The 27214-nt window shown below is 37.9% G+C and overlaps 1 protein-coding gene across 3 annotated transcripts in view; it reads left to right on the top strand.

Annotated features, from left to right (window-relative positions):
- The first annotated feature begins 18429 nt into the window (after nt 1–18429).
- The window catches only part of Lrfn5 (leucine rich repeat and fibronectin type III domain containing 5), a 276969-nt gene continuing 268184 nt past the window's right edge, over nt 18430–27214 (top strand). Inside the window, exon 1 of one of the 3 annotated variants that reach the window (XM_063246950.1) lies at nt 18430–18562. The gene's annotated coding sequence lies outside the window, so the exon portion shown is untranslated. Of the gene's footprint in view, nt 18563–19042; nt 19206–27214 lie in introns of those variants that run through there. The other 2 variants (XM_063246941.1, XM_003471911.5) reach the window with 2 other exon arrangements.

Raw genomic sequence — 27214 nt, forward strand, 5'->3', positions numbered from 1 at the left:
GACCTGGTAGAGGAGAAACAGTTTGAGGCATAAATAAGCAATAAGCAGGAGACCATCAAGGGACGATGAGGAATATATATAAACTCCAGGCCATACCCAGTGTCTTGACTCTCCCCCAGAGGCTTCACCTCCCAACATGAGGCCAAAGTATAGCCCCATCAGATGACTAATCCAGTATCACACCCATGATAGAGTCAGCTCCCAAAAACTCCACCTTCAAGGCTGAGGCTTTGTGGGTACATCTAACTATAAGCCATAACAAAAAAGCAAGTATGAGTTATTTGAATATGTACTAAATCATTATTTGTGCTACTCTAAATCAATACTTGTGCTATGTCAGAAAATTTTGATTAAAACAATAATTTATAAGTATAGAATAACTTATGGGCATAGAGACCATTTGAATGTATATGGTAGTTAATCAAAATCTTACAGATTGAGACTTTTTTTTTTTTTTTTTTGTACAGGGAATAGAACTCAGGTCGCAGGCACTGTGTGGCTGAGCTATATCCCGCTGAGCCTTTCTTAACATTTAAATTTTTCAAGTGTACATTCACATTACACACATTTTATGTCAGGTAATTTACTTGTTCTAAAATATAACTTAATTGTTCTTTAAATGTACAGTGGGTGTTGTTATCTGCACATACTACACATAGAAGTAAAACTGTTTCCCTAAAGTCATACTGCTCAGAGAAAGCAAAGGAAATAAAACCTTATATCTGATTCTACTGCTTGTGACTATAACCACCATGCTTTATGTGTAACTTTTGAAAGTGTCACCCCTCATTGAATTATTCTTAATGACTCTAAACAATTGAAAACAGTGTAAGTTTTCCATCACTTTCACTTATACCTTTTTAACTTGCAGAACCCACATACTCAGATATGCTTCTAAAGTTTTTAGATTGTGCATTAAAAACGTAATAGATATATGTCTTATAGACCAGCTCTAAATTTGTGAGAATAATGTTTTAAAGAAATATTAATCGGGGCTGGGGATTTAGCTCAGCGGCATAAGCGCCTGCCTTGCAAGCAGGCAGTCATGAGTTCAATCCCTGGTACCGATAAAAAGGAAAAAGACAAAAAAGAAATATTAATCATAAATAGTTTTAATCTCTTTGAGCATAAAACAAGGTATTATACAACAATGTGAATATTTTCTAGTCATGATTTTTATTCCAGACCTTTTAAGGTAGTGTCATGGTTTATGTTAGTGGCTGCCAAGCCTTATGCCTTTGCATTATGAATTTGTGATTGGTTCATTGTCTAGCGCTAGGATTGGGGGAGAATGCTACACCGGCCTAGGGGTGGAGCCAGGATGGGATGTAATGGCAGGAAGAAGGCATGTCTTGCTCTCTTGTTGCTTTCTGTCTTGCTGTTTGCAGCTGCCACGAACTGCTGCCCCCCCATGCTACCATGCCTTGGAGCCAACTGAGTATGGACTAAACCTCCAAAAGCTGTAAGAAATAAACCTTTCCTTTCCCAACTTTGGGCATCAGGTGTCTTGTATCAGCGATGAGTAAAAAGTAACTAAGACAGGTAGAGATCAATTTTTGTATTAAGATATTACATATCATCTGTGAATCACATTAATGATGAGAAAACTGGAGCTTATAGAGATATATGACTACTTAAGTAATCCTCAAGGATAGGTGGCAGCGAAATTGGTATAATCTCAATATCAACTATGATCAGTTCACTGTTTCCTTTAGTATTTTGCACTCTTCACATGAAGTATCAAGTAGTATCATAAGTAGTACGTGTTAGTAAAAAAATAGGCACAGCTAAGTCTCTAAGTACATATAACTTTTTATTAGTAGACCAATTCATCTGAGAAATTATTACAAGTGTAATTTTACATGTTGTCAATGGAAAAATTTTATTGATGTATTGTCTCAAAATATATATGTTTACAAGTGATGATCCTAGAGTAATTATCTATTTACATATACTGCTAAAGTCAACATATATATTTCATAGTGCATATTCCAATGATTTATTATTAGAATTTGTTTCATATTTTTCTTTGCATGAATCATAAAGAAGCATAAGGTCATGATTAACAATAAAAAGCATTTGCTCCTTTTTTCTTTCCTTTCTTTTCTGAGACAGGGTCTCCTTATGTACTTCAGGCTGACCTTGAATTCCCTATGGAGCCTCATAGTTGTCTTGAACTTGTGGCAATCCACCTGCCTCAGCCTGCTAAGTGCTGGGATTGCAGGTGTGTATCACCACACCCAGCTTCCTTTTCAAATAGAATCGAATACATGTAACTTGAAATAACTCTGGGTGATGGATTATTAATTAACAAGACTGTGATAATCATTTCATTATATATGTGTCAAATTATCACTTTAAGGAACACTTTTTAAAGTAGAAACATTTAAACGTTAATTTTATTTCAGAAAAACCTGGGGGAGTGAATGCATACATTCTCATGTACATGAAACTTTGCTATGTCTGGCTATAAAATGCAAATATATTTTTTCATTAAGTACATTTTTTGAAATCAGATATTTTGTAGATATTCCTGGTAGATTCAGTAGACATTTCAAACAGATTAAAGAGAAACACGGCTGCAGTGAAATCACCTACCGTCAGAAGATACTGTTCCTGTCTATTCAGAGCTTCATTTGTAACATTTAAAAATTATATGACTGGGGATTTAGCTCAGTGGCATAAGCACCAGCCTGGCAAGTGCAAGGTCATGAGTTCAGCCCCCGGGTACCAAAAAAGAAAAAAAATTAAAAATTATACAAACGAGTAGACATTATGATCAAGCACTTTTTGTAACTAAGAGACCAAGTGGTAGATTTCCATCATATTTTGTTACTATGTTTTTTAGTACACAGGGTTTTCAAGAATCTTGAGTATGAAGATGTTAATTTTCCCCATTTTTTGAATGCAGACAAAAATTCAGTGCTCATAAAGCATTGTGATTGTTCATAATTAGCAATAACATAAAAAAATTAATACCAGTTTCTTAAGTTATAGTCCCTATACATTAACATCCACTCTTTATATTTCTAGAGATTTCTATTCATAAATATATAAGACAAGAGAAAACAAATTGTGAACTGCCAAGAGCCTTTCTTCTCCATTTCTTTTCTTGTATACAATGCTGAAAGTTCTTTCTCAAACAACTAAGACTTCCATCGTATCAATATTATGGGCTGCTCAGAACTAGGTTTTATACTTGTTTAGGATAATATTATGTAAAAATTTCTGCAACATTAATTTTCTCCTCTCAACAACATTCATACTGTTGGATTAAAATTTTAAGGCCTTCTACTTTGTTTATCTCACTTGGATTTATTGAAGGTTAAGTTTGTAATGCATTCTTTCCACTTACCCTTAAAAAAGATTAAGAGATTTGTCAGAACTATTAAGGTTTCCAGTGGAAGCATAGCTAATCAAAAGCAGAATATTTATCTTAAAGAAACATTTTCATGCTGTTCAGATGCACAAACTCTCTTGTGGAATTCATAATAACATTTAGTTCAAAAAATAAAATACTAATCAATATGTTTTGGTGCCATAGAATTAGTTGGCACCAATATTAAATATCTTACTGGTAAACTGAGCCTTTACACTGGTAGTAATTGAAGCATTTTAAAGACATAATTTCGTTAGAGTATAACCCCAGTAATGATCTCATTTTCAAAGGCTTGAGACATCATTTTCTCCTCAAATGGTTTAATCGAAGGACTATGTTTAGAGGAACTGAACTGGCCAGTATTTTCTGCAATGCAACAGCTCCCCCATCTTACAGACTACAGAATACAAGCTAGAATTTTATTTTGATAAATATTAATCATGTCTGTATTCCCTTTAGTTCATTATATTTTTTGTTGGAATTCTATTTAAGAAGAAAAACATTAGTGTAGATATAATAATTCCAAATGTATCTATTATTTTTGTGAGCTTTGGAGAAATAAGAAACTTTACAGAACACTGTGGATGATACCACTGTGAGTAGTATATTTAAACTCAGTTTGTATGAATGAATAAATAATACGTATAAACTAAGCTTTTTGAACATGATCTGGGAAAGTAAGAATTGCCTTTACCTGCTTATATGCTTTGAAGAGGTATGTTACTACTTGTAATCTTATTAAAGTTTTGTTTTATGTTGATCACATAATAATAATATTCAGAGTTCTACCTAGAATTCTACCTAGAATTAGTTTGATTCAATACTTAAACAAACATTTCTTCTCCATTTCAGTCTTGCAAAATAGCTTAAAATACTAAACAACTGATGTCAGTTCTTCTTAACAAGGATTCATCAAGTAATTCAATTTAAAATTTCAAAAATTGTTTACTCAAGACAATTCATGTGAAAAGACATTTTCTTGTAATACCTGAAAAATTGCATCTACATTAATAAAAATTAGTATTTTAAATTGTCTTAGGTATGAATTAGTATTTTTCATTGATGAAACCTTCGTTTGTATACTCTAGAAGTCTTCTCTATTTTTCAGTACAGAGCAAATATAAAATATATGGGCTGGGGATTTAGTTCAGATAGGCCTAAATGCCTATCTAGCAACTACTATATATATAGTATATATATATGGCAACTGGCATATATATATAGAATATATAAGACATATAATAGATGAACTGAGAGACTATATCATAAGAAACAGGTCAATAAAGAATTACAGGTATTTTTTCATTTTTATTATATCTGCTAACAGCCTACTAAATATAATCTATATTTTAAAATAACATTTTATTGTTTATCTTATTTTTAATGAATGCAATAATAATTGCACATATTTATGGGCTACTATGTAATAATTTAGTACATGTATACAATGCATAATGGTCAGGTCAGGGCCGTTAACATTTTCATGTCCTTAAACATTCATCAGTTCATTGTGTTGAGAGTTTTCCGGTTACTTTTTTTCTAGTTTGTTATAAAATATAAAACAAATTGTTGTATATAGTAACACTTATATGTTGTACAATATTAGCACTTACTCTTCCTATTTCACTGTTTTCATTCCCACTATCTAGCTTCTTTACATCTCTTCTCTCTTCTTTACATCGATACCACCTGCAACACTTTTAACCTATAAAAATATCTTTTAGCACCAAAGTTTTCCAGGAACGCTGGGAAGCATTTTCCCAGTTGCTGAGACTTTTCCTAATGGTACTGCCCCTTTTATCCTTCCTTCCAGTAATTAGTATTCTATTCTTCTATGATGTCAATTTATCTAGCTTCTACATAATAAGAGACATCATGCAGTATTTAAACATCTTATTGTGCAGGGCTAATATGATTTAATGACCTGTAAAGCACTTATTTTTACTATTAAATCAAAGATTCGATTTAGAAAAAAATATTGACCCTCTGACCACACCCTCAGCCACACATCCACTACTGCCACCAAAATTCCTTGAAAGTATTTGACAAGGAATCTATTGGTCAAAGCTGTCGAATGAATAATAATGAAACTATATAAGGACACTTTTCAAATCTTTAACCAGTTGTGGGTTGAGACCTCCTAATGGCTAGCTAAAATAGCTTGCACATAACTCTTTCCAGTTCTACATTGAGATCACTGACTTCATGTAGCAGCCTAACATCCACAAGTTTAGATCATTTCAACAGTGGAAATTGCCAAAGCTTATCAAGGGTTACAGATCACAGCTTTTGCTTTTGCTGTCCTTTCAGTCTCCTCAGTAAGCTGTCTGTTAAAGAAATCTGATAGTTTAAACGATCTTCTTGAAATCAATAATTTTCAAATTGATTCTGTATCTGACACTCTCCTGAGCTTAACTTGTATCTCCATATGCTTCCTGACAACCTTACCATAGTGTTCTACCTATCTTAAACAACATCTAAGGTTTAAGTGATTCTTTTCACCCAAACTAGCTTTCTTTCAATACCCGTATATTGTCCTAGTAAAGATAATATATGCTTTTCTGCCTTTGTACTTCTCAGAAAACTTACTCAAATCTCTCTTATAGAGTCTGATTCTGATATAGTCTTTTGCCTAAGAAGTAACTGGCTATGTTTCCAGAAAAGAACTGTTTATCCCTTAAACTTACTTGAGAATTGGAGTTTGGAAATAAAGAGAATGAGGGTCTTTGTAGTAAGACATAAGTAAGGAAAATGATGCAACCTGATTACCTTTAGGCCATGCTTTCCAATAATCATTGTAGAGAGAAAGTTGATCTGAAAAAAAGCTTCAAAAAATAAAAGTCAGTATGAAGACAGCAACAGAAATGTATTACCCTGAAAAATGTTCCCTGCTGTGTTACTTTTGAAAGTGAAAAAGATGAATACTAATTGTCTGTTTCCTAATACATCTTCAGTTCTCTTCTTCATTCTTTTCTTGGGTTGTGGAGATTAGTCGTGTATTGCTTCAGTATATATTCACTGACATGCTAGAGTCAATCTATGTTACTCTTTGTGGATGCTTTCATCAGCCCTTGAATGTAATCCTTCACCTCAACTTATATCTATATCATCTCTTTTCTCATTTAAATTATTGCAATTTTCTTTAGGAATGTTTTCTCCCTTGCTGCTTTTTTCATTAATTCTCAGTCATTCATTCATCTTTTATATTAATGCAGGAATGATTCTCCTAACATAGAAATATGTACTTGTTATTGTTTTGCATAAAATCATTTAATTGCTCACTTCTGACTGTTAGGCAAAGGAAAATTCTTTAGCAAAGCATCCAAAACATTAAATGTCCAGAAGAATATGTACTGCACAATCTTTTGGGGGTTTCCTTTCTTGTGTCTTTAGATTTGGCTCATCCCATGTTTTCTGCCTACAGCAACTTGAATTACTCTAGCCGATTTCTACTCATCTTTCTAGACTTAACTGAACAGGCTGACCTTGTAAACTGTTCCTTTTCTACCAGATATTTAGTTTCCCTTTCTCAGAACACATATACACACAGATAGTCATGCAATACATTGTTTTACTTCATATTCCTTATGTTTCAATTGTTTCTTGGAATGCCTTTCTTTATTTCAAAATGAGTTTGCTACCGATGAAGATGTCTTAATTATTTACACAGCATTTATGTAATTATTATGATCTACCTAAGCTCAAGACATTTTGTTTAGTCTAAAATAGATCTAGATTTTAAGATTCTAATGATTGCACATAGACTATGTGCAAAATAATCTAATTCACTCTTTCATCAAGAAAGGGTAAAATTTTAAATTACTGTAATTTATATTCACTTGAATGTCAAGAAACTTATAGATCTTGCCTTATTTAAATTAAAGGTTTTCATAAATTGTGACATTGATTATTATGTTTTCTGATGTTATGGTTTGCGTCTAGATGTTCCCAAAACCTCATGTGGTCATAGGATTTTTTTTTTTTTTTTTTGAAGGTGGCTGAATCTAGATTGTGTGACTTGCTTGTAGAGCAATGCTAGAAGGAAGAGTGGTGGGATGAAGGGTGGGTGATGGATTCCTTCACTGATGGGATTGGTACTGCCCTAATCTCCATAGACTGGGTACAATATAAAGGACAGAAAGAGATTTGTTTCACTCTTTCTCATTACTTTTCCTGTGTTTTGCTGCCATGAACTGTTGCCCCTATGCCATGTGCCACTCTGCTCTGGAAATGGTTGTTTGATTATGGACAGAAATCTCTACAAACTGTGAGTTAAATAAATTCCCTCCTCCCTTTAATTTTGGGTGTTGGGAATTTTGTCTTACAAATGAGAAAAGTAACTAAGATGCTTGGAACCATAATGGGCCTTTACTTACTCAAGTTTAAAAAAAAAAAATAGTTTGAAATCAAATTCTTTTTTCAGCCAGGCATAGTGGTTTTAATTCTAGCTACTGGAGACACTGAGGAAAGGAATCTGAAATTTGAGGGCAGTCTGGGCAGCATCGCAAGATTCTGTCTTAAAAAATAACATCAAACAAACAGACAGACAATAACAAGACCTTTTTCCATAACTAAGGGGGATTTCCACACTGCAAGGAAAAGAGATAAGGAAGCAGTGCCCTCAGGCCGAGCCACCCTTTCCCTGCTTCTCAAAGCCTCTGGCTGACTGCAGTATGGAAGACTAAGGAGAGTAAAAGCAGGAACTGTGCAAACATTAGGGCAGAACAATAATTTCCAGAATTCACAAACTCATAAAAAGTAAGAACTTGTCTTATTCTAAAAAGAGATTATAAAGTTTGAGTTAAAAATCTCTCCAGGTATTAATATCCCTCTTAGGCTGAACATGTAACAAAACACTGTAATAAGAGTAACAAAGATAAAACATATAGGATGCACGGGATAAACTAATTTTGCTGGTTATAATTTTGAGAAACAGAGATATAGTACATCAAAATCAGATTTGATAGAGAAATTACTTGTTCTGTTGGAACTGAACTTAATAGACTGGCTCCAACATGGTTTCAAGATCAGTTCTCACTGAAAAAGGCTGTGATTGGACTAATTCCAGGAACAGAGAAGGGAACAGACTGTCCTTTACTTTTCATCCTGCTTTCTAAAGGAAGAGACTAAAGGTAATGCTCACCATAAAGCTATTAGCTAAGAAAAAATAAAATAAAAATATTTAAAAAATAAATATGTTATAACCTATCGAGCAATCTGTTTCATGTAAATTTTATATATTTAACAATAGAAATCTATTCAATATTAAAATGACAGGACAAACTAAAGTGTTTGAAAACACAAAGTAAATAGTTAAAACACAGTCTGCTCAATTCTCTTGTGCAATGGGATATGTAAGACTTGAGATAAATATAATATTTGAAAAAAAATTAAGAAAAGCTTTGAATTCACTAGATCTTTTAAAAGTCATCACTTCTTAAACATGATCCACACAGAATCTGAGACACTCAGATTGCTGACTGGTTCATAGCTGAAACTAAAGACAGATTTCAACAGCATGCAAGGGTGCTCAGATGCTTTCTTTTCAAAATGTAACATTCTTGTTCCAATCTAGGGTTTACTCCCTTGGGTTACATTCATTACTGTTGCCTTTCAATTTGAGCACTGGTTTCTCTGTGCATAGCACAGCACTTGTGTGCTGCACAAAAGCCAAAAATAGTAAATGAACCCGCTGGGGAGATTTTATCCCTGTAAGTCAAAGCAAAACATAATAAGGAAACTCTGAGTCTATACATCATACAAACCATAAAAATGTATTTATAGAAAACAAAACTAGCTTTTAAAGAGTAGTTGCTTCTTGAAGTGAATACTTGCTACATATGAGTACAAAATATCTTGCATAATTTGGCTAAGAAGAAGACTTTTGCATTCACCTAAGCTTTTAGATGAGGCCACTTTAACCCTACTGTCTTCTTTCTTTGCCATGTAAAGAATTCCATGTAAAGAATCTCCGTATATTCAAACTGAGATATCTTTCTCAAAAATTTTCAGAATCTTATTTTATAACTATTCAAAAAAGAAGAAATTGTTCAATTCCAGTCATTCAGGTTGCTTGGTTTTGCAAAAGACTCTGTTTCACCAATAAATGAGTATTTTCTTACCAAGGATAAATCCAGAGTTACAAAACAGCATGAGCAGGGAAGAGAAGTGAGTTAATTCTAGTAAAGACAAAGCATGATAAGCAGACATGAGTTCAGGGTGTCACGGAATCCATCTCATAGTTTGACTGGTAGCTTTCTAAATGAATAAGTGTAGTCCTCCAGAATCCAATCACTGTTTACAAGATGAGGTCAACAGAGAAAGAAACTCCCCTGTTCTAGATCACTGCCTCAAATAGCTGTCTTTCTCAAAATTAGTACAATTTCTATTTTTAAATTGTGAACATTTTCATATGTACGACAAAGTTAAGATTATAAACTATTAATTCATGAAAGTGAAAAAAAAATTGACTACTGATACGTTTTAGAGATAAATTATGTATGCCTGAAAGGAAAGTGTCTTCATGCTTTATATAGTTCTACTTTTCTTGCTTATAAATCATTCATTTCACTTCCTTTAGTTAAAAACTGAATAAATAAATGTCTTTATGGCATATAATACAATACTTTTGAGAAAGAATTGGGATTTGAAGTTAAAATATGACATTTCTAGACAACATATGGTATATTTACTTTTGAAAAAGTATTTCTTGTAATTTGCCTTTCTTCTTTGTGTTCCCTTTTCCTTTTTAGATATACCTCTAAGTATGAATGAAATCTGAATAATAGCAAGCTTAATGAATGAAATGACATAAGGAAATCACAAATTTTGAAGCATACTGTTTATGAAAATGAATGAGTTAGTTATTCTAAATATTTTCATATTTTTACTACATTACTTAGTACAAAAGAGAACAAAACTTGTTTTGAAAATTTTGCACTAGACAATGTAACAATTTTTCAAATTTGAGAAACTGTGAAAACAAACTATAATCAATGCAGACTAAACACATTGGAAAAACAATAAAAATTACTGCTAATTTGTGAAGTTATAAAAAGTGTTTATAATCCATGCCAATCACATATGTTTGAAAACCACAGAAGAAGACTTCAATCTCATGTAAATTTTCACAAGAATTAACATGTAATTTCCCTTAGTTCCTAAATCCCATTATTAGGAAAGTTCCATTATTAGAAAATCTTTAATACGTTTTCATAATAAATATTTGTGCAATTTTCCAAGTATATATATATATATATATATATATATATATATATATATTCTAGTATTTTAATAGTATCAATATGCTAAAGTATACCAAATAAAATATTATTTTGTTTAAGATTTGGGCATATTCATTCAGAAACAAAAGATATAACTGGTGAAAAATAGCTTAAATTAATGATGACAATATACAAATTCACTTTAAAGAAAATGGAAAAGTACCATTACATAGCAGTGTAATGCAATAAAAAGAGAAGTACTTAAAATAATTACGTTTTCCCCAAATGTAAGTGATGATGGGATAGTTATAAATTGTGAAGGAAATTAATTAAAACATACATGTAATATCATTTTTATTATTATTTTCATATTGCCCAACTCTTGTTTACTATTTCTTAATTTTTCTAAAAATGAAACTACACCATCCTTTTTCCATAACCAGTGAGTTCTAGTCATCCAAGTAGTGGTCAAGGTACACTCCCTGTGTACTTAGTCTGGGAGGTAAAGACAAACTGAGTCATATTTAAAGAATCTGCGTTATTACATCCTTTTAAGAGTAGGTCATTCAAGGCAGAGTATTTAAGGCATCAGGACCAATATAGCAAGTTCACTGAGGCTAAGTATTGCTAAGGAGACCAAGTTGGGCATTCAAAAGTTTCCACGTTAGTATCTCGCCAAAGTTACTGAGTATTAAATACAAATTACAGAATATTAAATACAAAATTTAATACAAATGAAAATGCAAATATTTATAGAGCACTTTAAGTATCTGCCTGAGAATTTCAATCTTGTTTTTAAATCATGTTTTAAAACCAGGGTTGTAGCTCAGTGGCATAAGTGCCTGCCTGGTAAGTGTAAAGTGAGGAATTCAATCCCTGGTATAAATAAATAAATAAAAAATAAATGAATCATGTTTTAGTGATTTAAAAGAGACTATTTCAAGAGACTGGATTGTCTGCAACTTATTTTCGTTAACATTAATAATTTATTACATGATTTGGAACAGAGTTTGTACTGGCTAGCTTAAATAGGCAGAGTCATTAAAATCTCTCAAATCTAAGTGTTCTTCAATTTATACACACAATATCTAAGGATTCAGGCTCCAATTAAAGGGAATGTAGTACCGTAAATCTCAGAACCATTATTCAAACCTAGGTGTGTTGTTTCCAAGCATGTTTGGAAAATACCCTATGCTTCCTACTTCAGAAAAGGACTCCACCCCGATGTTTCACAGGATATGTACCAAGCCAGTTTGAATGAATATAGAAAAAACAAACCAGAGATACAAGTAATAAAAGACCTACCATTACTAGGCTAATAAATGTGGTTCTAGAAATCTCATGAAAGACCCTTGAACTTGATAACAAATTGTCATAAGTGAAATAAAAGCAAGATAAGATTATACCCCCAAGATGCTTGTGGGTCCATGAAGCAGGGCTCCAGGGCAAGCTCTACTGTGACTGGCCACATGCCAAGAGAATGATGGTCAGCTTCTCTTCTGAGAGCCTAGTGTACAACAGCAGCCAAAACAAGGTGTCAGCGAATCCCCACTCGGAAAAAGAAAGGTCACTGTGTACAGAAAAAAAAATTGGTGGAAAACAGTCATAGAAAGGATTCCCCTTCATTAAAAAAAAAAAAAAGAAAAAGTCATGGCCAATAAGAAATGAGTTGTAAATCCAAAAGAGTTTTTAACGACAAGTTAGCTAAACCACTTCAGTTCCTTAAAAGAAAACCAGGAAGAATTCTTATGTAAAATGTGAGTTAAAACGTTCTCTCTATAGAAGCCATGACCAAACCAACAAAAAATAATGATGATAGGGAAACAAATTATCCAATCACGCCTTAGCAATCAATTTACCTAAAAAATGTTCAGAAAGAAATTATTTGCCTTCATATTAAGAAAATTTATCAAATATTTTAATGAAAATGTATTTTAATCAAATAACTTGAAATTAACTTTTAGTTGTAAATATGAAGGCTTGTGAAAAACCCCAAACATATGAGACTGTTACATTACTGCCCATTTTGGTCCCCTACCTGAAATTTAAGGGCCAATAGAGGAGATAGATTAAGAATACAAAAATGAATCTGTACAAAATAAAATTAAAAAGCAAAAACTATGTAATGTATTTCATTACTAGTTTTTTAATAAAATGATGCTAAGGGAAAGCTTTCAAATAACTCATTACTTTTACCTAACATTAGATGGTGCGTTTAATACACTCGGATATAGAGCCATAGTAACAATAATTCTGACTTGTTTTTAAGATAATTATCTCAAGAGTGGCTTAACTTCAAGATCATGTAGAAATTGCCCTGAAATTGTATTGATACACAGATATATAATTAAAAATAATTTTCTCAAAGATTAAAATAGATTGAAAATTTTTTATCAATATTATGAAATTTTTAAAAAGACCCTAGAAAAATTACCGTATTTAATGTTCAATTTTATGTGCAAAATTAAGAGAGAAACAGTCCTGCTTCCCATACATAGTGATGAATTTACTTTTGCGGTATGAAGTTAGTCTCATATTTTTAAGGTAGGTAGAGTGCTAATCACTCTTAATTTAATTCAAATTAGTCTGATAAGCTTACTTAGATCCATCTTTTTAAACAAAATGTGAATTTTGATGAGAAGACTAAATCACATGGTGTTTCTCTTCTCAAGATTAGATATTCCTAGGCAAAATAATGTACTTTGAGACTCTCTGGTAACTTAAGTAGGTTTGCCAGATAAATTTGGATATTCGAGTCTAGAATGTAAACAGAAAAAATAAAATAAAATAAAGGGTCATAAGAGATAAAATTATTTACTTCTATTTGCAATATTCTTTTAAGAATTGTCTTTTCACTCTAACAGTGTTTATCTTGTAAATGATCTTCTTTCCTTGAACCCTCAAGAAATTCCATCCTGAGGAATGACCTCTAAAAGACCATTGGGTTTGAATTTGTCTTTCAAACTTTGAGATTCAAAATAGTTTTTCATAGTCATAAGAAGATCAGTTTCACTCATTAAGTTATAGCATTCTCAGAGCTAGTGCTACTATTCTTTAGGTCATCCCTGAAATCTTAGAGCACATGACCCTGAAAGACTGAAACACATAATAAAAATATAAGAATAGTAAATATTATTCACATAAGTTATGTAAAAACTCTCACAATGAAAGAGGAAAAGTATCTTCTGTGTCTTCAAGTTTATTAATTCATAAATATATTTGGATTTTGGCTTGATCTAGAGAAGGTGAGAAATCTGTTTGCATATGTGTAATGGAGATATGCCAGGTGTTCCACAAGGTATGCAGATCAGATGAACCATGTTTTCAGTTAAGATCAGTTGCCAAAATACACTGTGTTCAAGGACTTTACGGCCAGGTCCACTGGAAATAGGCTGTGAAGCAGAACACTTCATGCTTCAAAACTATGTAGGGCACAAGTAAGATAAGGAGTACAGAAAACCTTCAACTTTTGCACTTCTCTTGCTTTATTTTAAGTTATATTTTGAAGTGTTCCTTTCATTTCAGAAACATGCATGTCCTTTTATTTTCCACATCATTTTCTGGTTTTGAATTAACAGAGAACATCATCTTTGTAAAAAGAATCAAAGGCTCATAATTCAATACTAATTTATCACTGGGAGATCTGAAGTGACTTCCAATTTAAAGTAAACTACTTAAAATATACATTGAACCAAAGAATGAATTAAAGCATCTTATCACAGGCTTCCATCCAGAGAAATATGAAAGTTCATGAGGCATATATTTATCACCATCAATTTTTAAATAAAATAGATCATGCTTTTACTCACTTTCTTAGAAAAAGTTCTAGAAAAAATAATAATACCAGCAGAAATTAAGGATAAATTTTGATAGTCATTGTTTTCACTATAAAACATTCACTTTCCATTTATTGTCTAAAATTAGAAAAGTAGTAATTTTACTTTTCAAGCACTAGATCATTCTGAGAAACCGAAAGCTCAATATTTATGGTCATCAGTATTCTTGGAAAAAATATCTTGGCGAGAAAGGAAGTTGAAATTATTTTTAAAATAATTGATATAAACTAAATCTGAGGAAAAATCAAGAAAGTCAATACAAATACTGTATTGAGGAAATAAGATAAAATTAAATTCTTTATTGGAAGCTAGTTCTTTCTAAATGCTTATGTGTTTTTTTAAGCCCTTTTGTACAAGAAGCTGTTTAAACCCTTAAAATTGTGCTAACTTCAAAGTGAGCAATCACCAAAAGTAATTAAATAACCAGGCTAATTTTTTTTTTTTTTTCTCCTAAGAACCATTTAATGCCCATCTCCAAAGCAAGAGGCCAGGGGATGAAATGAAAGTACCCTTTGCTAGCATGACATTCTTTGGAGAGTATATTGCCTTTCCCTTCCAAGGTTTGACATTTTTCTAAAAACAATCACAGAACCAAAGCTTTCAGTTTTCTGACCAGTTTGGGCGGGAGGAAAAAGAACGCACACTGTACCTGAAAAGTGAAAGGTACGAGGTTAGAAAAGATTGTTTTCTAGAGATGAAATGCAGCGGAGGCAGGAATGAGCTTTGGAATATTCTGTACAGGAAGCTAAAGTGATCAGGGTGCTTTTGAGGGGTGGTAGGGCTCCCTGGTGAAAGACACCGCAGAGCTGCTCAGGACACCTCCCCACGCTGAGGAAAGGTTGATACAGCCCTTCTCTAGCAGATTTAATTCAAAGCCCTCCAGGGGAATGAATGAACTTTGTCCGGTTTTCAACTCTTAACTTCTTACAGTTGTTTAAATGTACTCTCTCCTCACCTCCATCGGGTATAGAAAACGAAAACAAAAGCATATCAAATCCAAAACCCCAAACAAAGTTATCCAGCCCAGCGCTCTCTCTGCAGATCTGTTGGTCCCAGAGGGAAGTGCAAATCCGTGTCTCTTAGATTTCTGGCGGTTCCTATCAGCCGAGCGGGAAAGGGGGGCCCAGTGGGACAATCCTGAGGAGAAAAAGAGTCTCCCCCGCATCCTAAAGTACTTGGAAGTGCTCGCTCGAAGCTGCGGAGTCCGGACTGGTGCCACTCCACCGCCCTGCAGTGAGGTCCCCACAGCTGCCAAGTTTGAAGTGAGACGGGAATGGAAGCACTTTGTCTCCTGAGCCTCGGGAACAATGTGGCCTCGGTTCGCCGCAGGGTCTTGCCTTGGACTCCTCAAAAACCTGAGTTATCCACCCGGGGACGGACCAGAAAGCCACAGGGAAAGCACAGCTGATTTTAGTGGACACTCTCCCGGACTTGGGTGCCGACCGCTGCTGGGTCTGTCCGCGGTGAACCTTTGGTGGGTTTGCGTGGGATCCTGTGCGCAGTGCCCCGTTGCGCCCAGTCGGATGCTCCAGCTCCTCAGCTTGGATACCTCGCTGCACCCGCTTCTGCGGAGATCCTTGGACCCCGGAGCCTCGAGCTGGTGGCCGACCTGATTGGAGACTGAGAAGTGTGAACTACCGCTCCAGCCAAGCTTCTCCGAAATAAAGCAGCCTGAAGAGTTGCTTGGATTCCAAACCCAGGATTGGACCAGAAGCCCAAGGGGAAACGGGGAGGAGGCGAAAAGGGAGCGGAGGAGAAAAGAGGAGATGCCAGTAGTTTCCACCAAAAGCACGCCACTCTTGGGCTCCTCTCTGAAAGAGGCAGCTGTGTGGGTCCTGATTACGCGTGGGTGTCCGTGCGCGCGCTCGGGGTGAGCCAGTGGTGTGTCTGAGTATGCACGCGCTTGGGCACCCGCAGGGCAACAGCAGAGCATGGCAGAGCTTTATTAGTAACAAAATTCAAGAGCACCCAATCCTGCCAGGCTATCAGCATGTGCTAGCAAGTAGGCCAGGACCACTTCTTAGCCAGCTTGCCCTGGCAAGCCCGACTCTGCCTTCCCCTTCAGATTCAGACTGATGTCTGAGCAGCCAGGATTGGAGCAGAGAGGTGTTAGCAGGAAGAGGTGCTAGCCATTACCCGTGGGGGAGCCCTAAAGGAACTTAAGAGGTTCCAAGCCTCCAGCTAAAAGGAACAGCACTCAGAGGTCCTAGCAGGAAGAATTTCTCCATTTACTGACTTTAAGGGCTTAGAGGGGCATGACTGGGGTGGGGAGAGAAATCCCGGGGGTAGTAGCCTGAGTCTCAGCTGTGCCACGCAAGCTTCTGGCCTGTACTGCCCAGAGAGGCCCAGTCTGGCTTACTCTCCTACCAAGCCTCTTTCCTGATTCTCAGCCTTCCCTTGTGCCTGGACCTCGGGGGCTGGGACTGGCTTAGGAGGAGAAGGAGGGTAGATTGGGTTTGCTTTGGGCTTGACACGCTAAACCCTGTTCATTTGCAGAGCTCCTTAATTTCTGATGCTGAGCAAACCATCATATATGAATGCTCCTTTCAGAATCCATTTCATCTTATTAATAAGCAAACCACCCACCTACAGCCACAGGACACTGGAAGCCCGATGCAGGTGACTACAAGTCACCAGCCCTCCATCTCAGCTTTGCCCGACGGGTTTATAGCTAATGACTTTTCACACTGCCACGGCAGCCGCGGCCCGATCCGGTGACACTCCCTTCTCCCCAGCCAGGGGCGATCAGCGAATTCCTTTTCGTGGGAAGCTGGGGACGCCCCCTGGAAGTTCGCTGTGCTTTCAGCCTTCAGGATTTCCTTCGTTTCCCCTCCCCCTGCCTGCAACGCCCCCGCGCCTGGTCGCCCGGGGATTTGCGGTGCTTCCGGGGCCTCTGCGCGAGCCGGTGGGAGCCCGGGCGGCTGCACGTCCCGCCCGGAGGCGCGAAGGCTGCGCGGCGCGGCGCCCCGGCTGGGTGTCGCTTGACTCTCGGGGCTGAGAGGCGCGGTCGCTCCCGCCACTGCAGCGAGGGCCGGGCTCTCGGCCGCGCGCCCGCCGCCACCGCCGCCGCCTCCATGCTGCGGCGCCGAGCGCAGGGCTTCCCGGCCCGGCGGCCGCCGCTGCCCGCACGCGCCAAGGAGGGGAGCCGGTCTTCCGGGCCTGCCCGGGACGCCGTGATCGGCAGGGACCCCCACTCCCAGCCCTGCGCTTGAGCTGCAGATTCGCTCCGGCGCCACGGCCGCGGGCGGGGTGTCGGGGCGCTGTGTGCAGCGGCGCGCAGGGAGGCGGGGAGCGTGTGCAGAGCTCCCCGAACCGAGGACTCTGTGTGCGTGCACGCGTGTGTGCGTGTGTTTGCGCGTGGTTTTCCTGCTTCCCTGGAGGAGGTGGATGGCTTCGCAGCTGGCTGCTCCCCTAGGATTTTTGACTTTGGGGATCTCTGGGCTGTGAGACAACCCACCCATATAATCCATTTTGCATGGTCGGTTGTATCAGGAAAAAAAAAAAAAGCGCAACTGGCCGGGGGTGGGGCAGACCAAGGAAACCTTCTGGAAACACACAGACGCCGGAGAGGGGAAGAAATGAAAGACCCGAGAAGACTTTCAGAACCTTCCTGCTGGCCCTTCCATTTTCTGGCAAGATTCTGGATGTTTTCTATCTTTCCAAGTTATTTGACATCTCTGTAGTGTTCGCTGTGTGAGCCGCTTCCCAGCTAGCTGCGTGTGTGCGTGTGTGTTTGTGCGCGCGTGTGTGCGCGCGCGCCTATCTGATGCATTTGACTGTCTTTTATCCAACTGCCCAGAAGCAAATGTGTTAACTCGGCGATGCCCCTCCGTGCTCCGCTTCTCCCAGAGCGCCGAGGATGCCCAGACCCCTTTTCCTGGCCGGATTTGGAGCGGCTTCTGGGCTGTGAACCCAGGCGCATGGATCACTTTACCCAGAGGCTTGAAAAGCGGCAACATTAACCAGCTCCCAGGTACATCACAAGGTCAAGAGAGGGTCTTGCAGCCGTCTTGCAGCTGTGCATGTAGACTTTCCTGGCTTGGTCAGAAGGAGATGCATGTTTGGATCCACAACGTTTGAAGCCAAAAGTTGAGCCCTTCGAGCTGGTTTATTGTACAAACAAGGTAATGAAGATTGCTTTTAAAACTGCTTAACAAAATCCCCGACTCTTTCACAGCCCTTTCGCGACTCCCTCCTCCCCGTGAAAATGTCACCAGCTCTTGAATTACAAGGATTTGGGTTGGAGGAGAACTCGAAGGAAACGTGATCAAAGGGCTATTCGTAAACCAGAACGCTCTCTTGGCTGCCTGAGATCTGGTGGGCTTTGAAGCTGATTTGGAGAAGGACCGGTTCCCTCTTCGCTTCTCCCTCCCTGTGCTGGGTTGGGTGTGAGTGTGTAAGTGTGAGTGCGCGCGCCCGGATCTAAGTGCTAGTGTGAGTGGTGTGTGTGTGTGTGTGTGTGTGTGTGTGTGTGTGTGTGTGCATGTCTGATCGCCCTGCCTCTGCCCGCTCCCCGGGCACAGAGCCGCGGGTTTCATGGGGCGATCAGTACGGATCCCCCACCCAGAGCGACCTGAGGGCAACGGCGGCAGTGGCAGGAGCCACCTCTGACTCCCTAGGATGCGGGTGCTGAGCTATGGCAAAGGGCAGCAAAGTGACGAGCGAGACCCGCGTAGGACAGTGAGAGCCACCTGGAGCCACCTTGCCGGGATTGTACCTGCGGGCAGAAAGTCCTCCTACGACCGTCTTTCCCCCTAGAGGCACCAGGTAACCAGCAAACGACTACTTGCCTCACCCAGTTTTCTTCTGGTCTTGTTTCTAGTGTCTTATCTGCATTGCAGGCTACTTTACTTATTAATGTTTTGAAAATCATTAGGAAGGGCTGGGTATCCAAGGGCGCCTGCTCTATGATGTGCTAATGCCATTTCTAGGAGATGGAATATAAATCTCTACCTGAGCACTTAATCTAGCAGTGAAAGCTAAGGGGCCACGGCGATGCTCCACCCTAAGGATATTTTTCCAGGGCTGGGCTGGCTGCACCTGTCTGAAGATAGCAGAGATTAAAATTTCCTGTTTCCTCCAGGCTGTGGTTGCCACGAACCATTTGGTATCCAGCCCTCCCCAGATTGTGGGGTAGGAGCTGATGTTTGATTTCCACACATCATTTCAGCCAAAGATCTTTTTTTGACCCTTCTCTACCTCTAGTGCTGGTTTTTTTCCCCCTCCCTTTCCTTGTTGTGCACAAGCCTGCCAGATTCTTTCAGTAGTTGTAAATTACACATCCTAGGACTTTGATATGAAATGGAGTTTTCTTGCAACTTGCTTTGCATGGAAAGGAATTCATTGTCATGGGTGTGTGTTGAGATAATGATGTTTAACTGCTGGGTTTGCTTTTATGTAGCAGAATAAATCCTTAGAAGTCATTTTTATATCTATGAGGAGACTAAAACCCCAACCACTCACTACCATAGCCAGCTGTATTTTCTCAGTTGTGAAGAGGGGCTGTGTCTGCATGTGTTTATTTCTGTCTAATAGACTATTTTGAAAATTCTTTCCAGTGCTTTGATCCACAAACAGCAGGTTGGATTTGCTACTGCTTAATTAACATATCGGGTCCGCTCTGTGAAAATGGAGATTCCCATGGCTGGACGAGGCGCCACAAATTTAGTTAACTTCCAAAGCCCCTTCTCCTTGCACCTTACAGGCTTTCCTTCCCTTTCCCCATCTTCTCTCCCTCCTCTGACCCCTACAGAAAATTTCCTTCCCTTCTTGAGGCCATTAGAATTAGCAAGATAAAGCACTTCTAAAGTGGTCCTATCCGTGTTCCATTTGATAGTGAAGACACTGTGCATATTCCAGCCGGGGAGTGCCCGTCTGTCTCCCGCCCAGGGGTGCTGCCTGCTAGATGCTCAGCGCAGCTTTGACTCGGCGGATCCCGCGGCACCCGGCTGCAGGAGGCAGTGCCCGGGCTGCGGTGGGGGCTTCTGTTTGCTAACGCTGCTTAGAAAGTGGAGGGGCGCTGCCTGAATTTCTCCGCTAGCTGCGTTTCTATAGATATCCATATGATGGCATGTGGAGACTGTGAGCTGGCCCGATAAAGCCGGTCTAGTTGTCCCTGCGCGCTGACGTCCCCATCTCCTCCTCTGGAGTCTGGGGCTCGCCTGCTGCTGCAGCCCTCGCAGGCTGGTGGTGCTACAAGGCCGCGTTTGCCACGGGCTTTGGGGGCTGGGCTCTGCCAATGCAGCTGCCAGGTCGGCTTTAGCACTTTCTTGGGGCGGGGCGGGAGAGCTCAGCGTGCTCCCCAGCAGACAGCGGCGAGTCTTGGCCAAGGAGGCCGCCTGGATAGGAGCAGGGAGGTGGGGAGAGGCGGGCAGGGCGGTGTTGTCCGAAAGCTTACGCTGCAAAGCCTCTCCCCCCATCCCCGCCTTCCCCGCTCACTCCCTTCCTCCTTATATAAATACTGAAGTACGTGCAACGAAAGAATGCCGGCTCCAAATACTCCTTGCTGTTCAAAGATTGCATGCTTTATCAGGATAAAAAACGGGAGCCCCGCGTAGGGTTTCTGGATTTCCATGTTTTCTTTCTCCTCTTCCCTCTTGCTTCTCTGGATTTGATGAGGTCGTGTTGCACCCTTCTTCGGCCTTTAGTTGGAACACTACTGTAAAATCAACTAAGTGATCCGCGCCATTCACCAGACACTAACGAGGAGCGGGCCACTCCTGAGACAGGCTGGGCACGTAACTTGGAACTCTGCGGAAGGATGGAAAGGAAACTTGGCTTTAATAGCAAAGCAGGTCCACACTCCATTCACTGAGGACTGAGGGGGGAAAAAATAGCACGGCCTGCATTAAAATAAGTGTAGATAACCCAAATCAGCTAATAATACCCAAGGGTTTGGTAGGAATTAAGTGGAGTTTTCTTTTTCTTCTGTTCCTTCTCCGTGCTTTTCTTTTATTCTTTTAGTGACTTTAATGGTAATTCTCCTATCAGAAATCCTAGATGGCAATTTTGTGTGTTAAACATTTGACAAGGACATGTCTTTGTTCCTTAAATTTACCCACAGCTTTATTGCCACAAAATTAATATCATCATATTAGTTAACCAATAAGATACATCTATCTAGACAGTCACAAAAACAAACAAAACACAAAACTAAATGCTGGTGGAGCAGACAGGTACTTGGAAATAGGTGTTTTCCCCATCTCTCCTCATTTTGCTTTCTTTTACCTTTTTCAGGATGGATTCAATCTTTTGCCAATTAATACTTGTCTTTTTAAAAATTAGTTGTCAGTACATTTTAGGTATAGATTGTGATTATGTTCATGATAGGGAATTTGTACCTGTACATGATATACAAGCATCAAATCTGTTATTGAGTGTTTAGAAGCCCAGTTTATGGTATTATTAATGCCAAAAATGCTCCATTGCTATGGACTGGAGTGAAGTCAGATGTCTAAGCCAAATCAATCAGTCTAATAAATAAATCAGTAAATAAAAGTTCCCAAGACCTTTCCTTCTGCCTTCTCTGGAGTTATGGGAGAGTAGAGTCAGGTTTGGAGGTCTGAATCTACTTTCCTTGTGAGGTAAAAACCACAGGCAGAGCTGGCCTGGGTCACTGATGGGTTAGAGCTGTTAGGTATTTACAGGACATTGTCCATCTAAACCTCTCTTCTTGCAGACTCCCTTTTTCATACTATTCACAGAAGAACAGTGGGAACATCAGGACGCTCTTGGAAACAGTTATGAGCATATAGGTTATCACTTGATTCTCATTCCCTAGACAATTTCTTTCAGTTATTTTTTTCACTTTCTCTTTTTAAGAGACAATGACCTTGAGCAATAGTAGTATTCTGTGTTCCACAAACCTCCTTGCTTCCTCAAAATATATAATGCCATATGCACATACAGACTCTTTTTAGTTTTGAAACGTGAGAGTTCTGCGCTAGTTCTTGGGAGAGGTTCAGGAGCCATATCTTTGATATGAGCTAGAGGTAATATTTTTCCCTTTTTCTCAAGAGGGATAGAAAGAAAGATAGTCATCTGGGGGCAACTTGCCACACCCTTTTCCTCTCTTCAATTGTGTTTGTTTCCTGTGTCATTAAGTGAATTTCTAGGAGGAAAGCCTTGTCAGGCTATGACATTAGCAGCTAAATGACCATCATATGTTACATCAACCTCTCATCTTGTCAGGAACAGGCATCATTTCCCTTTGTCCATTTAAGCAGGGGTTTTGCTTCCTCTTGCTGTGTGAAGCACTTTTGCCTTGATAGTTTTGCTGAGTTTTCTTATTGGTGAAATTAGGAACTGCTTTCTGCTGATATTATGGCTAGGTTATGTGGTTGTGATGAGATACATTATCTAACAATGTTCCTGCTTCTGTATGAAGCTACTGCATAACACCTGCTGTTATTTAAAAGTGAATTTAAGATAAACAATAGTGCTAGTAATTATTCATGGCAAAATTTAGGTTAGAGGAAGAAAGCTACTTGAAACTTTCTACAGGGCTCAGGAGTAACATACTATCTTATTCCTGCAAGTTTCATTTTCCACTTCCTGAAAAGGAAACCAGTTGTTGTATAGGTTTTGGTGGTTCTTTTGTATGGCATGATGAATTCTAAATTTTAAGTTTCATTGAAGATTGAAGATAATATACAGTCTTTATTGATATGAGTGTGATTACCTAGGACACATGACTAATTGGTAATTTTGCTAAATCATTCCTGTGACACACATTTGTATAACTCTATCTTATTCCATGACCTTTGAAAATGAGTCTGCTTACTCTATTTCTAAAGCTCACATTTTTATTCCTGTGGCTTCCTTCAATCACTGAGGACTATTGGGAACCCAAGGCAGTATCTTTTGTCCATTACATGGCTTGTGCATAATGAAACTAAGAAGGATGACATTTATAATTTTGGAAGCTGTTCTGGTTAGAGGTGAACCATTTTTATTATACTCTATCACCATAAATTGTATGATATTATGAAACCCTCAGTACAATGTAAGTGCAAAAAGAGACAGAATAATTTAATTCCAAGGTTGGTAGTGCTACTTTTAGGCTTTTTAAATCATAGTGTTCTGATAGATACTGTTCAGACAGACTGTTTTTCACTGAACTATATTGTAATTCAACAGTAATTTTGAGGGCAGTTAACAAGCAACCAATTTAAATGAAAATACATAGTTATACAAATGAATTTTTATAATATCAAGTAAAACATATTATTTATATACATCCTTTTTTTTTTTAAAAAATACGAACTACATTTCTAATACTTCTGAGAAATTGGCTTTCATAATTGCTATTTGTTAAGTTATGTGATTCTATTAGGAGAAAAATGTCAGTTGACCAAACTGAATCTTCCTAGAAACTCCATCTTTTTATAAGAGAAATCTACTGCATCTTCTGTTCACATTATTCATTTTGCATTTTCTCTGTGAGAAAAATATATGTTGATTTTAAATTCAATTCCCAGTAAAACATTTTAGAATTAATGTTATCAACCCTTGTGAAGATTGATTGCAAAATACCAGTAGAAAAATTAAATCTATTTCAGATTTTATAACAAAAAAGGCTCAAGAAAAGAAGTAAAGTAAATGACTAAAGTATGTTTCTAGCAAACTTAGGGAACAGTTTCTAAATTCTTGGGAAAAGATTGAAAGAAAACAAATTAATTCAGTATGTGCTTGATCAGAAGTTGTATAGTATTGGCACAGGAGAGAAGGCAAGGCAGTGGGGTGTATCTTAATCCATTTCATTCTGCCTTCTGAGAAAGTGCTAAAGAGCTCTGAAGTGCACACCACTTACTCTCCTGGTTCCACTTCTCAAAATAAAGAAAACAATGATAAGCACGTGCTCCTCAAACAACATCTGCAGTCTCACCTGCCGTATTGTGATGTTTCATGGATCTCAGCAATATCCTCTCTAATGTTATGGGATATTTGCATGAAAGTGATTTACTAGTGGAAAGTTATCAACTCTACCATCACAGAAGCTAACTTTTTCCTTTTTCTTAATTACTTTGAAAGTGAGGACTGTACTACTTTTTACAAGTTAGACCCTTTTAGTTATTTTTCCAAACACTGTGAAGATTTTGCAGATTGTTCAATGATTTGTATTTTTTTTGTATCTATTCATGTTTGTTAGTCTTTAGGCATTTGAGAGCATTTTTTTTTTTATATACCTGGGATCAATCTCAGGATCTTGCACTTGCTGGGCAGGTGGTTACACCACTGAGTTAAATCCCTGGCCCCTGACAGTAATCTTAAAATACAGTGTTAAACACTACATTAAATGGTACATATGCTTTCTCCATGGATATATATCTTGATATCCCTAATATTCACAAAACTTAATTTTTCATATTACATTCCACAGAGATTTAAACTGAAAATTTTCAGTTGGTTATAACAAGCATTTAACATATTTGCTATGTATTGATTGATCAATTGTTTGATACTTTAACAGATTACTAAATGTCGGGTCCTGAACCTCAGAACACTCATGTTTGTAGTAATATGAAAGCTACTTAAGTTTGAGATAGACTTGTTGAATGCATTTTTAATTTTGTATTGAAGTTTTATGCTTTGTAGTGGGAGAAAAAGAGGAAATTGTGAAATCATTGCTGTATTTTGTATAGTTTGGTATTGTACAGGGATAAGATAATGACATTTGGGTTTCCACACACCTGTGCCTCAGCCCAGTGTATTCTGAAAAATTCTTTTAAATTCTCTGAGTCCCACTGCCCACATCTATGAAATGAGGCTGATGCCATTATTGCACTATAGGGTTGCCAGGAGATTTCTTAATGTAGTTCATTAAGTAAGTAACTATCATCATCATCATCATCATCATCATCATCATCATCATCATCATCACTTCCACCCTCATCATCATCATCGCCATCATCATCATTACCCTCTAATTATTAGGTAGACAATGCAAGGAAAAGAGAGGAAAGATGAGATGGTTTAAAATCTATGCTTGGAATCATACAACCTAAAGGATACTAAGGATCATCCAAGTCAGGTGTCACATAGAAAAGTATCTTGAGATTTCAGACGAAAGATGCAAAACAAGGAAGTTGTCTGGCTTTCAGAGTCCACAAGTTGTAAGACCTGCGAATTACTGACAATGCATGATTTACCTAAAGATTTTCAAACTCAGCATTTTTTAAATCCTTGATGGACCCAAACTTATGAATCTTTAAGTCTTCCTGAAATCCATTCAATCTTTTACTCCCTCTAAAGTGTCTCTGCCATGTCGTCATTCAGATTGAGCTCAAGGACATTTGGTGATTCAAAAGCATTTCAGCAAAAGTAGATCATTCCATTTTTGCATAGGTGTATGATAATTTTGCTTTTAAATTGAGCTAGAGTTCTGTCATCGATAGTTTCTAATAAGTAGTGGGGAGGAGGTATAAACATTTTGATAAATAGACTTAATTCATAATACTAGTATTACCATGTTCTCATGGAGCCCCCTGAGATTTCCAATCACAGTTCTTCCGCTTCTCACTGAACATATCCACATCCTAAACTAGTTAGGGCCAGTTTCTGATACATTTCTATTCCAAAATTCTCTTCCTTTTTGTGCTCAACAAATATTAGCTATTGTTAGTCTTCAACTTTGTCTACTTTTGAAGAAGTTCTGGTTGTTTTGGCCCACTTTTCTTTGAGGCAGCACCAATAACCCACAACTTTTGACTAATATGGAGTTCAGCGAGACCTTTTTTTTTTTTTTTTTTTTCTTTTCAGTCAGATAGAGCAAAAACATAAGGATCTATTTATTCTGCATTCACATCAGGGTGGAATAAGTATTATCAGTCTGCCTATTTTCCTTTGAACTGGCTGATTGAATTTTATTAAAAAAAATTTAGATATGTTCCTACACGTGACTTGGAGTTGAACAAGTCTAAGCTTTTCTTAGAGAACAGCTCATGAGCTTTCATTGCAGATATTTCATGAAGAAAATATTAAATGATTCTAATACAGCTTGGATTATACAGTGAATAAAAACCAGCATTTATATATCAACATCCTCAAGATTTTAAAGGAATCTACTCAACGCCTGTAACTGTCTTATTAAACTTTTCCCCACCCATGCGGTAATCTTGTATCTTAGTTCTGACTATCTCCCATTAAGATAGGAGCAAATTGAGACTCAGGGCAGTTAAGTTTACTTGGCTATGATTATACAATTCATATACAATTGGGCAAGAATTTAAGCACAAGGCTTTCTTGGGCTTTCTAAGGAAGATCCTATTGCTGTTACACTAAGGGGCTTTTGTTTTTCTTCTACTTATTATGGTTGTTTGTTCATTATTACCTGTACGTGGATTTAAACCCTTTTGTGGCATCCTGTAGATTAGATATACATGACTTTCATAACTTATTTTGCCTTTTATACTACTTTATGAACTGCCATGTTTTATATCTGATGTCTATGAAAAGTCTTTAGGGTTATACACTGGGGGATTCTGAAGCTGTTTGTACTAAATATCTGTTTTCTTTCTGCATTTAAGATGTAAGTATATACCAAAACCTTTTTGTAAACTAGACTGATTTTGGATGCCTTACTCTCCAATTTGCTTTTTCACAAGAAAATTGTGAGCCAGTATAAACTGGGCGACTCCCAAGCCAATCAAATCCATACGTTCAGGCATAATTGCTACATTTTCTAAAGCGTTAGAAGTGTTTGTTGATTCCACCGTAGGAACTTGTTCTGCTATTCTGAACATGACTGATTATACATACCATAAATTTCTATTTAC

The sequence above is a fragment of the Cavia porcellus genome, unplaced genomic scaffold (assembly GCF_034190915.1).
Source record: "Cavia porcellus strain 051 isolate PalLab524CR breed Dunkin Hartley unplaced genomic scaffold, mCavPor4.1 scaffold_1, whole genome shotgun sequence".
Taxonomy (NCBI): domain Eukaryota; kingdom Metazoa; phylum Chordata; class Mammalia; order Rodentia; family Caviidae; genus Cavia; species Cavia porcellus.